Source organism: Coffea arabica, chromosome 1c (genome assembly GCF_036785885.1).
Source record: "Coffea arabica cultivar ET-39 chromosome 1c, Coffea Arabica ET-39 HiFi, whole genome shotgun sequence".
NCBI classification, from domain to species: Eukaryota; Viridiplantae; Streptophyta; class Magnoliopsida; order Gentianales; family Rubiaceae; genus Coffea; species Coffea arabica.
The window spans coordinates 31709720-31723182 of NC_092310.1; positions in this window are offsets into that span (position 1 = coordinate 31709720).

The following is a 13463-nucleotide window of genomic DNA, read 5'->3' on the forward strand; positions in this document are numbered from 1 at the left end:
GATGAGTTTGAGGTGCCTGTAAAATTTCAGGTCATTTGGCTTAGTGTAGAGTGAGTTATGTCGGAATTACTGTAGCTGTTCTGCTTTGGACAGAATGCGAAAACTGCGTTGGTTTTTGGCTATTTTGGCTGGAATTGGTTTGGATTTTGAAGTTGGTGTATTCTGATGAAATGTAGCTGGATGTCTTAGCTACCATATGCCTTTAGAATTTCGGCATTTGGACCTATATAGACTGAGTTATAGTAATTACAGTTTTGTGTGATTTGCAAACCTGTTTTGGTCATTCTGGTTTAGTATTTGGCATTTTTGACCTAGTTAAGCTAGGAACTGGATTGAGTGACCTTCCACATTGTTGTAGCCCTGTTTCATAGCTTCGAAACGGTGGGTCTTACACCCCCATCCGATAATTGTAGTGAAATTGACGCCATTACCGCAAAGTAAGGACAAAACAGTTTTATTTTCAGGGCCAAGGCTAAAGCCATTGTTTGAATTTCTGGTTTGCTATAATGCTTGTATATGCTTATGAAACCCTATTGGGGTTGTGATTGGCATTGCTTTATGACTCGTTATTGAGTCTCATTGTACTTGCTCATGTGTTCTAGGGCGTGACGGTGGTTCACGACATTCCCCTGACGGAAGTGCATGCCATAGCACTTAATTGCTTAGTGAGTATACTACTCACTTACTTGTTATAATGTGGCTTTGTTCCATGTGTATTTGATGCCTTGAAGGCTTAATTGGTTATTGGAAGTGATTGAGGTGAGGGTGTACTTGACCGCCCTCACCCCTTGTAATTTCCTTCATGGCTATTTACTGTTTTACTGAAATACTGCAATTGTTATATGAGATACTGAATTCCATGCATGGAAACTGATTTGGTGTCATTTGGACGAGTAACCAACGGCTTTACTGTATTACTGAGCTCAACCCCGTTTGGTAGTCAATTGGATCGAGCCGGCGAGGGTTTGGTCGTGAAAATTGTCATGCCACGGGGACTGTACTGGGGAACCTTGTAGTAATGAGACTCTTGGTTCCGGTATACTCGAGTATTACGAAAAACTACTGAAATGGAGTGCGGGCCCGGTTGGGGTATGTTGGGTGGAAGGAATGGAAGTAAAGTGAGGTCTACGGTTTGGTACTTTTAACATTGACGGAGGGTCAATGAGGTTGGATCAAGAATGCAAGCGTGGAAATGGGCTCTTGGGAGCCGACCGTATCCTTTTACCGTTTTGCTTCATTGCTTATTTGTGTACTTTAAGTGATCGGTTAAGCTATGTGCTATTGGTTGCTAATGTGATAGTTGCTCACTGGGCTTTAGCTCATACCATGCCATTTGTTTTCCTTACAGGAAAATGAACACTTTTGGAAAGGGTTGTGATGGTTGGATGCAAGTTGAGCTCATGTATATGTATTTTGAATTGCTCCTTGAGGGTGAAAATCCTAAGTGCTTTATTTTCACCAATGTTTGGTGTGTAAATGGCTACTTGTATAGGTATGAACTAAATGGATATTTTGGTAGGCCGTATGGCTTGTAAATGTTGATTTCCAATGTATATATATGTTTGGTTGGTGTTTGGACGGATTTCGGATCACTGCGTTTTCAAACGGAAAAGGAAAAAAAATTGGCGAGGATGAACAGTATCGAATCCGGCCAGAAACTGGCCGGATTGCAGGGCGGATTGCCTGGGGAAAAAATGAAATCCGGCCAGTTGCTCTCTGGCCAGTATCCGGCCGGAATCTTGGCCGGATTGCCGGCCGGATTGCGAGGGAAATTTGAAATTTTTGGGATTGCTCTCTGGCCAGTATTCGGCCAGGAATCCGGCCGGATTCTGACTTGTCTGCCACTGTTCATTTCGGCTTCGATTTTCATTTTTTTTAATCTTATGATTTTGAATTGTTTGCGCGCAATGGTATGTTCCGGAACGTAATAGATCGACGTGAACTAATCCGTAGTCCTGGCGAGAGCTGGGCAGGCAGTCCGCTAACCTTTTTGGTTCGCCTTTGGGGGAAGTGGGGCTGTTACACGAGGAGCATGAGGAGCATTTGAGAGTGGTGTTGCAGACGTTAAGGGAACATCAGTTGTACGCCAAGTTTAGTAAATTCGAGTTCTGGTTGGAGAAAGTAGCATTCCTAGGGCACGTAATCTCCCATGAAGGCATTTCGGTGCACCCGGCGAAGGTTGAGGCCGTGACCAATTGGAAGAGGCCAGAAAATTCCACGGAAATTCGTAGCTTTCTAGGGCTAGCTGGGTACTACCGACGTTTCATTAAAGATTTCTCCAAACTAGCCGGACCTTTAACTGACCTGACGAAGAAGCATGGTCGATTTATCTGGAACGCGCGATGCGAAACAAGTTTTCAGGAACTAAAGAGAAGGTTGACCATGGCTCCGGTACTGGTCTTGCCAAATGGAGTGGACGGGTTTGCGGTGTATGCAGACGCGTCGCGAGAAGGCCTGGGGTGCGTTTTGATGCAGAACCGTAATGTAATTTCTTTCGCCTCTAGGAAGTTGAAGCTTCACGAGCAGAATTACCCGACCCACGATCTGGAACTAGCCGCAGTGGTTTTTGCACTGAAAAAGTGGAGGCATTATCTATATGGGGTGACCTTCGAAGTGTACTCAGATCATAAAAGTCTTAGGTATTTCTTCTCCCAGAAGGAATTGAACATGAGACAACGACGGTGGATGGAATTTTTTGAAGATTACGACTGCACAATCAACTACCATCCGGGAAAAGCAAATGTGGTAGCCGATGCCTTGAGTCGTAAGGTGCAAGTAGCAGGGTTGATGATTAAAGAGTGGGATTTATTAGAATCTGTATGTGAGTGGAGACCCTGTCTTGGGAGCCATAAGGTGCTATTTAGCAATGTTAGGGTGACCTCCACTCTACTGGAACGCATTAAAGAGGCGCAAAACGAAGATTTAATGGTATGGAAGTGGGGAGAGAAGGTGGAGAAGGGAGAAACAACGGACTTCAATTTTAGTCCTGAGAGCATTTTGAAATATCAAAACCGAATAGTGGTACCGAAGGAGGAGTCGTTAAAAATGGAGATTCTGGAGGAAGCTCATCGGTCCAAGTATACAATCCACCCGGGCAGCAGCAAGATGTATCAAGACCTAAAAGGAACCTATTGGTGGGACAATATGAAGAGGGAAATCGTTCAGTACGTGCAAAAATGTCTCGTTTGCCAACAGGTGAAAGCAGAGCATCAAAAACCATCAGGTCTGTTACAACCCTTGGAGATACCCGAGTGGAAGTGGGAAAACATCACAATGGACTTAGTTTCCGGTTTACCGAGGACGCAAAGAGGACACGATGCCGTTTGGGTGATCGTTGATCGATTACCAAGTCGACCCATTTCTTGCCGGTGAACATGAAGTATTCCATGGACAAATTGGCCCGACTGTACATGGATGAGATAGTAAGGCTACACGGCGTGCCTGTGAGCATCGTCTCCGATCGGGATCCACGGTTCGTATCTCGGTTTTGGCAGAAGTTTCAAGAAACCCTGGGAACTAAACTCAATTTGAGCACGACCTATCACCCTCAGACGGATAGACAGTCGGAGCGAACGATCCAAACTCTCGAGGACATGCTACGAACATGCATTCTAGATTTTGGGGGCAACTGGGGTCAACACATGACCTTGGTAGAGTTTGCGTACAATAACAGCTTCCATTCATCGATTCAAATGGCTCCATACGAAGCCCTATACGGACGAAAGTGCCAGTCGCCGATTTACTGGAATGAAGTGGGTGAAAAGAAGGCACTAGACCCGGCAACTATTCCATGGATGGAAGAGGCTCACGAGAAGGTCATGTTGATACGGCAACAAATCCAAACAGCTCAAAGCCGACAAAAGAGCTATGCGGATAATCGAAGAAAAGACTTGGAATTTGAAGTTGGAGACCACGTATTTCTCAAGATCACACCTTTACGAAGTGTCACAGCAGGCAAAGGAAAGAAGCTCCAACCGCGGTACGTCGGACCCTACAAGATCCTCCAGAGGGTAGGAGCGGTCGCGTATCGATTAGAACTGCCATCCAGTCTCTCTCGAATTCATGATGTCTTCCAAGTCTCCATGCTAAAGAAGTATTATCCCGACCCATCTCACGTCTTACAACCGGAGGAGATCGAAATAGACGAATCGCTGGCCTATGAAGAGAAACCGGTCCAAGTGCTCGATCGGAAAGTCAAAGAGCTCAGAAACAAGCAGATTCCGTTAGTAAAAGTACTATGGAGAAACCATGGGATAGAGGAAGCTACTTGGGAAGTGGAAGAAGAAATGCAAAAGAAATACCCAAACCTTTTTGGGAGTTAAGGTGAGAAATTTCGAGGACGAAATTCTTTTAAGGGGGAGAGAGTGTGAGAACCCGTAAATTCCCTAATAATTTTTCTAGGATTTTTCCCTTTAATGGCATGTTTTCTGCATTTTCTGGCTTAGGAAAATTTTCCTGGTTAATTTTAGGAGTAAATATAATTTTTAGATGATTTTTCTAGTATTGGATAGTTTTTGAAAAATTACGGATATATAACGGACGTGGGACCCACTAGTGCGAAAAGTTCGGAAAAATTCGGCCAATTAGGTTAAGTTTCGGATACTGGTTGAAATTTATCGGGTGTTAAGAGATAAGTAGAGGTTGAGATGTGATTGATGTGAGAGGGACTTAAAGGATAGAGATTGATACGAACTCGACCCAACAAGAACCTGTCTTGAAAAACCGAATCGATCAGGCAGCGGAAGGATCTATTTTGACCAGGTTATGGATACAAAGATGGAAAAACCTTACGACCTCTCTAATCCCCGAGATTGCGAACAATCTTGATATTATCTCAACCCACAAACTAACGGGTTAGGAACCAAAGGTGTTGGTAGAATGGCGCCACAATTCAACGTGATCTTGAATTGATAAGCCAAAACTTGAACAAAGGAGATACAACTCACTTTGTATCAAGGAACGCTCCCAAAGGAACAAGAAAGAGAAAACTCTCAATTTTTATTCATCTCATAATTGTCTCCCCCCAAATAGTTAAATAAAGTTGGCTATTTATAGCTTTACAAGACTCAAAACCCTAATCTAAATTGGAAACAATACAAGTTTCCTTATTTGACTTGACTTCTAAACTTGACACAATTTCCTAAACAAATTTGGAAGCAATTAACCGCTTTCCTAAAACTCTAATTCAACTAGAATAGGAAACTAACTAACTCAAATTGGCTTAACTATGGTCAACATGACCTTAGCCTTTATTCCCTAATTCAAACAACTTACTTAACTCTCAATTTGGAAATCAATAAAGATATCAATCAAGATTTGGAAATCAATCAAGATACGAATCAAGATTTGGAAGCCAATTAAAATTTGGACGATTTGGATCTTCAATGATTCTCGAGCCCGATTGCACCATCAACCATCATTGGAATGTGAAGACTTGTAAAATGAAAGGAATCCATGCAAATCTTCATGTTCTCATCAGAGATGCTTTAAATCAAGTGACAAGTGTCACCTTAAGAGTGGTTGTAACTTATGACAACTATTCACCTTTTTGACCTATTTGACCAATTGATTAAATATCTCAAAAATTACCACAAAAATCACCATTTCTTACCTCCATTGTGGCCGGCCACCTTGAGCAAGGAAGAAAGAAAAACTCTTCAAAGTTTGGCATCCATCTAGTGCAAATCATCCAAAGCAATCACTTAGACTTGTTTCTACTCTATAAAATCTCTTCTTTAGGTGTTAGTAAGTGGTTTGGTGAAGTGTTTTGGGAAGCTAAGAGGACAAGCAACTCTTCCTCTCTTGTTTACTAGGTGAGTGATGATTGAACTTTCTCCTTCACTTAATGAAGCTTAATTAGTGCCTAGTGGTAGTTAAAGTGATGAATTTTGTGGTTTACTTCTTGGTTTTGGATGAATTGATGAAGTTTTCAATTTATTGATGAATTTTCTGGTTTAATATGAATGTGATGTTGTGGCTATCCTTGATGATGGGAACTGATGTTTAATGACTCTAGTAGGTGTATATGATAGATAATTGTAACTAATTTCTGGTTTGGAAGGAATTTGAGAAAGTTAGGGTTTTATATCACCAATTCTGTCCGGTTTTGTATCTCATGGTTAGAGGCCGAATTGGACTTGGCTTAAAACATAAAAGTTGTAGGTATTGATGTTTTAAAGGTTCCTGTAAAATTTCAGGTCAATTAGAGTAGTGTGGAATGAGAAAAGTCAAAATTACTATTGCTGTTCTGGTTTGATCCGAATGTGAGAACTGCCCCTGTAATTGGCTGTTTTGGCTGGAATTGTTTTGGAATTTGTTGTTGAGGTCTTCTAATGAAATGTAGCTTGATGTCCTAGCTACCATATGCCTTTGGAATTTCTGAATTTGGACCTGTATAGACTGAATTGTACTGATTACAGCATAATGTAGTTTGTGAACCTGTTATTAAGGTTCTGGTTTAGCAATTCGCATATTTGACCTAGTTATGCTAGGAATTGGACTGAGTGACCTTCTACATTGTTGTAGCCCTGTTTCTGAGCTTCGAAACGGTGGGTATTACACCCTAATCTGATAATCGTAGTGACTTTAGTGCCATTCCCGTAAAATGTGGTCAAACACTGTTTTATTCAGGGCTCAAGTTAGTTCCATTTCCGGATTTTCTGGTTTCTTATAATGCTTATATATGCTTATGAAACCCTATTGGGGTGGTGATTGGCATTGCTTTATGACTCGTTATCGAGTCTCATTGTACTTATTTACGTGTTCTAGGGCGTGACGGTGGTTCACGACGTACTTTTAACGACGGTGCATGAAACATCATTTACTTGATTGGTGAGTATACTACTCACTTGAATGTTTATAATGTGGCTTTGCTATATGTGATTGTGATGCCTTGAAGGCTTATTTGGCTATTGGAAATGAATAAGGTGAGGGTGTACTTGACCGCCCTCATCCCTTTTTATCCTGTTAATGACTGTTTACCGTTTCACTGTAATACTGCACTTGCTATATGAGATATTGAATTCCATTCATGGGAAACTGTTTGGGTGTCGGTTGGACGAGTATCCAACGGCCCTACTGTATTACTGAGCTCGACCCCGTTGGTAGTCAATTGAATCGAGCCAGCGCGGGCTTGGTCGTGAAAATTGACTAGCCATGGGGACTGAAATGGGAATCTTGTGGTAATGAGACCCTTGGTTCTGGTGTACTCGAGTATCACCAAAAGCTACTGTTTGGAGTGCGGGCCCGGTTGGGGGTATGTTGGGTGGAAGGAATGGAAGTGAAGTAAGGTCTACGGTCGGGTATTCTTAAACATTGACGGAGGGTCAATGAGCTTGGATCAAGAATGTAAGCGTGGAAATGGGCTCTTGAGAGCCGCCCGTATCCTTTTACCGATTTATTTTATTCCTTAATTGTGTACTTGAAATGAAAGGTTATGCTATATGCTTTTCGTTGCTTATGTGGTAGTAACTCATTGAGCTTTAGCTCACTCCGTTCCATATGTTTTCCTTACAGGAAAATGACTAATTTGGGAAAGGTTGTGCTAGTTGGTTGTCAAGTTGATCTCATGTAAATGTATATTTTGAATAGCTCCTTGAGGGTGAAAACCCTAAGTGTTTTGTTTCAACCAATGATTGGTTTGTAATTGGCTAATTGCACATGTATGAACTTGTTGGATATTTTGGTATGCCGCTTTGGCTTGTAAATGTTAAATTTCGATGTATATATGTTGGATTGATGTTTGGTTGAACTCCGGATTCTGACGTGGCCGGTACTGTTCATCATCGGCTTCGATTTTCGTTTTTTTTTATTTTGTGATTTTGACTTGTTTGCGAGCGTTGGTGTGTTCCGGAACGTAGTAGATCGACGTAAACTGACCCGTTAGTCCTGGCGAGAGCTGGGCAGGCAGTCCGCTAACCCCTTTGGTTCGCCTTAGGGGAAGGTGGGGCTGTCACACTTGCATTATTCGTGACTTCTTCGAAGAGTCTTTATTGGGCGTCACAATTAATGTGATTGGCACCAAATAAGATTTGAAGATACATTTTGACCCCCGATACCCTCCTAGGTCTAGGGTTTGCATTCATATATAACATCCAAATGTGATAAATCTTTAGGTTAAAATAAGAAAATCTTTGACTAAATCGCGCAACTAGCCTTGGCTAGGTTGAAAGGGTGCCTTGGATTCTTATCCTTGCCTTCCCTTTCTTCAAATGTGACTTCTGAATCTTTTTCTCTGATTTTTGTAGACTTGGAGTCGTTTAAAAAGGGTTTTTCTACTTTTTTTTTTCTTTAAAATTCATTTTTAGGTGACTTGGTACACCTGAACTCTATACCAAGTGGCGACTCCATTTTTCATTCAAAAAACCCTTTTTAAACTACATTTTGGGTCAAATCGTCGCATTTTCAAGTCCCATTTAGACCCATGCTTTTCCATAATAAAAAATTCATTTTCCAATCAAAAATCGAATCAAAAGTCATTTTTTCTAAACTCGTCTTTTATTTTTATTTCTTTATTTTATAAAAAAATGGGGCACGACAAGTACAAAATCAAGCTAGGAGCATGTGCGGAAATGAAGGTTGAGTCAAGAAACAAAAGACAGATTTGACGTTGTTTTGCGTAACGGACACCATCAAAGCTATGCTTATCGGATTGGGGTGAAATGTATACCGTTTCGAAGCTAAGACAAAGGCCTACAACTTTGATGAAGGCCACTCAGTCCAGTTTGTAGTGTATCTAAGTCAAAATTTCCATTTACAGAACCAGAATCTCACATTCGGGCTTGTTAACTGCCTTATACGTAAATGACAATAACTCAGGTTACCGAAGTCAAAACTAGGTGATTCTAGGGGCGTTGGAAAGATACGACATAGTACTACAACTTTTGTGTTTTGGCCAAAGGCTAATTCAGTACACATCAGGGTGAACAGACACGGTTAGTGTTGTGAAATATCAAAATTGTCCACTGGACTAAACCTATGAGAGTCAGGGGTATTTTTGCCTTTCACAGGCTACGTTGCTCCGATTGGGCTGAAATTTTGTAAAAAACTATAAAACATCATTATCTACAACTTTCATGTTTTATACTAAGCCTAATTCGGCCTCTAACATCACGAACTGGAACCGGGTAGAACTGAAGCTACAATTTCCAGAAATCTGGAATTTTGTTATATTCAAGCTATACTTCTCATTTTTGACTTAAAACTACCACTAATTTCTCCTTTACAAGATTATAGACATCATTTACTAGTTAGACAACAATAATCAAGGCTGGAAAATAGAAACCCTAGCTGAAATTTTCACTACCAAGGCTGGAATTTAGGAAACAAGGCCGGAAATCCTTATTGGAAGCTAAAAGTCATAATTAAGATACCAACATATCATGGCTGCAAATATAATAAAAAGCTGGAAATTAGCAACACAAACTAGAGATTTAACAACCAACCTGAAAATTGAAGGAAACCCTCCAAGCTTGATTCAAGGATTTGTGGAGTGTGTGATACCCCAACTTTTAGGATCACCTTTTGTTTAGTCTCAGAAAGGATATTACGGTTTCTTTAGCTTATTTTTATTTTAAAACATTATTTTGTTTTAAAGAAGAAACTAAAGTTATTTCTTTGGGTTTGATTTAAAATCTTGTTTTGTTTTAAAAGACTAGAAACCCTAAAAGTTTAATCGAAACCCTGGTTTCATTTGTGATTGACCGTTTTCTCAAATTTCTCATATTTCAACCGAAACCCTAAATTCAATTTGTGGAATTGTAAAACCCTCACGTTTTTGTTAAAAATGCCTTTTTATTTGGAAATTATTAATTTATAATAGCCCTACCACCCAATCATTCCACAATAAGTGCAAATGAACCTAGAAAGTAGGGTTTCACTTTTCGTTTTCAAGTTGGAGCAAGTTAGGGTTTTCACGTTTTTCCGTAGTATGATTATTCGGTACGGAGTGAGGATCAAAATTCTAGGTAAGAGTGACTTTTGGATGAGTAAATATTATATGATTAGAAGTGATAATAATAAGTTAGTGAATTAGAAGTTAAAACCTTAGTATACGCGATTTAAGGAAAATCCGCTCCAACCGACGGGTATCGATCGTTATCGATTGAGTGCACCACTTGACCACTATTTTATTACCTTAATTTCATTATTATTAATTGAGCAAAATCAGCCCTAAATATCCTCTCATTCCAGCCGAAATTGTGGACCAAATTAAGAGAGAGAAAAGCAAATTTTGAGATTTCATCTTGAGGCGACAAGTGGCGAACATCCAACGGTTGTTTGACTAAACTAATTCCAACCTTCTTATCCTTTCTTGAGCTTCATTTCTTCCACATTTTTTCCTTTTCTGGTCATGAGTTTGAGGGAGAAAGAGTGAAGAGAGTTTCTAATTCCAACCTCAAATCAAGAGTTGTGAGCGAAACCAAGCGAAACTAAACCAATTAAAACCTTCCTTGAGTGTTTAGCTAGTGGTGTGTTGGTGAAATTTTGGAAGAAAAAGCTAGGGCTGCTCTTGGTAGTCACTTTAACAAGGTAATAATGCTGATTTTCCCATTTCTTACTCTTAATCTTGTTTAATTTAGCATAGCACCTTAAATTTGTGGTGGATGATACATATTATAATGATTTGGATGGATATAGTGTATGTTCTTGAGTTACATGAGTTAGGGTTTGATGAGTTTCTGCCTATACTTGCTGTATGGATAGTATATGTTGTATCTAAGCTTATATAAGGGGTTGTGGTGGTGATTGAAGCAAGAAATGAAGAAAGTTTCCTTTGAAACCGTAAAATTCCAGATTTCTGGAAATCTTAGCTTCAGTTCTGTCCGGTTCTATTTCATCATGTAAGAGGCTGAACTAGGCTTATCAAAAAACATGAAAGTTGTATAGAATGACATTTTATGGTTTCCTACAAAATTTCAGCCCAATCGGAGCAATGAATCCTGTGAAAAGACCAAAATACCCTCACTGCCCTAGGATGCATCCAGTGATCCATTTTAGACAGTTCATCCAATTGACTGTGTCTATTCACTATGACCCATGCTGATTTAGCCATTTTCAACAACATGAAAGTTTTAGTACTTTGTCTTAGCTTTTCAACGCCTCCAAGAACGCCTTAAACGGACTTTGGTAGCTTGAGATATGGCCATTTGAATGCAGTACAGTTAATTAGCCGATTAGTTGGAATTTGGTTATGTGAATTGGGAATTTGACTGGGTTACACTAGAAATTAGACTAGGTAGTCTTCACTAAAGTTGTAGCTCTCTGCCTTAGCTTCGAAACAGTATAAATTTTACCCCAATCTGATAAATGTAGCTTCAGTTGTGCTCGTTACGCTAAGAGACATCAAAGCTGCCATTCGTTTATTTATCTTTGAACTTGATTTCCGATTACCATGTTAGTACTTGCGTTGTAGTTGGGGTATTTTGAGCATAGTTGAAGGGCTATTGTGTTACCATTGCATATGTGTGACTTTGGGACTAATTTGAGGATAATATTGAAGCCATAAATGGCTGGAAAATAGGTAAACACAAGGGGCATGCCGCCAAATTTTTGCTAGAGGAATTAACCTAGCCTTTGGAGTTCTAGTTCTGTATTTTGCAAATGTGACTTGAATACACTAAAAACTGGGTTGAGGTGTCTTCATGAAAGTTGTAACCTTTTGTCTAAGCTTCGAGACACTATCTAATACATTTTGATCCGATAACCACAGCTCCAATTATGATCAAAATCGTGTAAACCGTTTTGTACCGTTTTTGATTATTTTTACCATTTTCGGCCGTTCTCAATCGTTTAAGTTATAAACTGCTATTGTATAGCTATTTCACTTATGTGTGTATATAATCTGTCTATACAGACTGTGAGGCTTTTGACGGTGACGGTCAAGCTCAGTGACTTGTATCGTTTTTCGTGCCAAGCTTTATCAAGTGAGTAATTGGGTTGTTTATTGATATGGAATTGTTGAAGTACCTTGTATATGTTAAATGGGTACTTAGGAGAAGGTGTACTTTATCTCACTCTGTAACAGCCCCACTTTCCCCTAAGGCGAACCAAAGGGGTTAGCGGACTGCCTGCCCAACTCTCGCCAGGACTAACGAGGCAGACTAGAACTATCTATAGCGATCCGAAACTTACAAACGAGCGTAAACAGGTCAAAATGGTAAAACAACCCAAAATAAAAAAAATGAAATCCGGAGTCGGTCATGAATAGTAACCGACCCGTCAAAACCCAACCGAAAGAGCACGCAAACATTCACATCTGAACTTTAGTGATTACAATCCAAAAGGACATTCAAAAGTTTTCAAAAGTTAATACATATAAACGGTTTGCCAAATCAAAAGAGAAAACGCCCCAATAAGGTTAAACATGTAAGCAAGTACAATGAGACTCGATAACGAGTCATAAAGCCATGCCAACCACAACCCCAATAAGGTTTCATATGCATATATAAGCATTATAGCAAACCAGAAATTAAGAAATGGCATTAGCTTAGGCCTTAACAAAAAAAACAGTTTTCGTCATACTTTTGCGGTAATGACACAAAATGCGCTACGCTTATCGGATGAGGGTGTAAGACCCACCATCTCGAAGCTAAAGGACAGGGCTACAACAATGTAGAAGGCCACTCAGTCCAAATCCTAGTACAACTAGGTCAAAAATGCAGAATACCACAACCTGAACCGTAATTGCAGGTTTACAAATCACACAATGCTGTAATGAACACAACTCAGTCTATACAAGTCCAAATGCCGAAATTCCAAAGGCATATGTTAGCTAAGACATCCAGATACATTTCATCAGAAGACACCAACAACAAAATCCAAACCAATTCCAGTCAAAATGGCCGATTACAAGTGCAGTTTTCGCATTCTGATCAACCCAGATCAGCAATAGTAAAAACGACATATCTCACTCTACACTACTCCAAATGACCTGAAATTTTGTAGGCACTTCAAACTCATCAATACCTACAACTTTCATGTTTTGAGCAAAGTCCAATTCGGCCTCTAACCCTATGATCCAAAACCGGACAGAATTAGGGGTTTTGAAACCCTATATTTTCACAATTCATTCCAAACCCAAAATTGGTTGTAATTATCACTAATTCACATCTACTAGAGTGATTCCCCCTCATCATCAACCATCATAGATGACCACAACATCACATTCATATTAAACCAGAAAATTCCTCAAAAATAGAAAAACTTCACCAAATCACTTCAAACCAAGATAAAAACCAGAAATTTCAGCACTTTAATCACTACTAAGCATAACTTAAGCATCATTAGGTGTAGGAGGAAGTTTGAGCATCACTTACCAAGAAAACAAGAGAGAGGAAGTAGGAGGACACCTTAGCTCTCCAAGAAAGCTTCACCAAATCACTCACTATCACTAACTAAAGGGATTTTATGGAGTAATTGCAAGATCAAATGGTTGGATGGTTCACCTTGAGCAAGATTGGAGC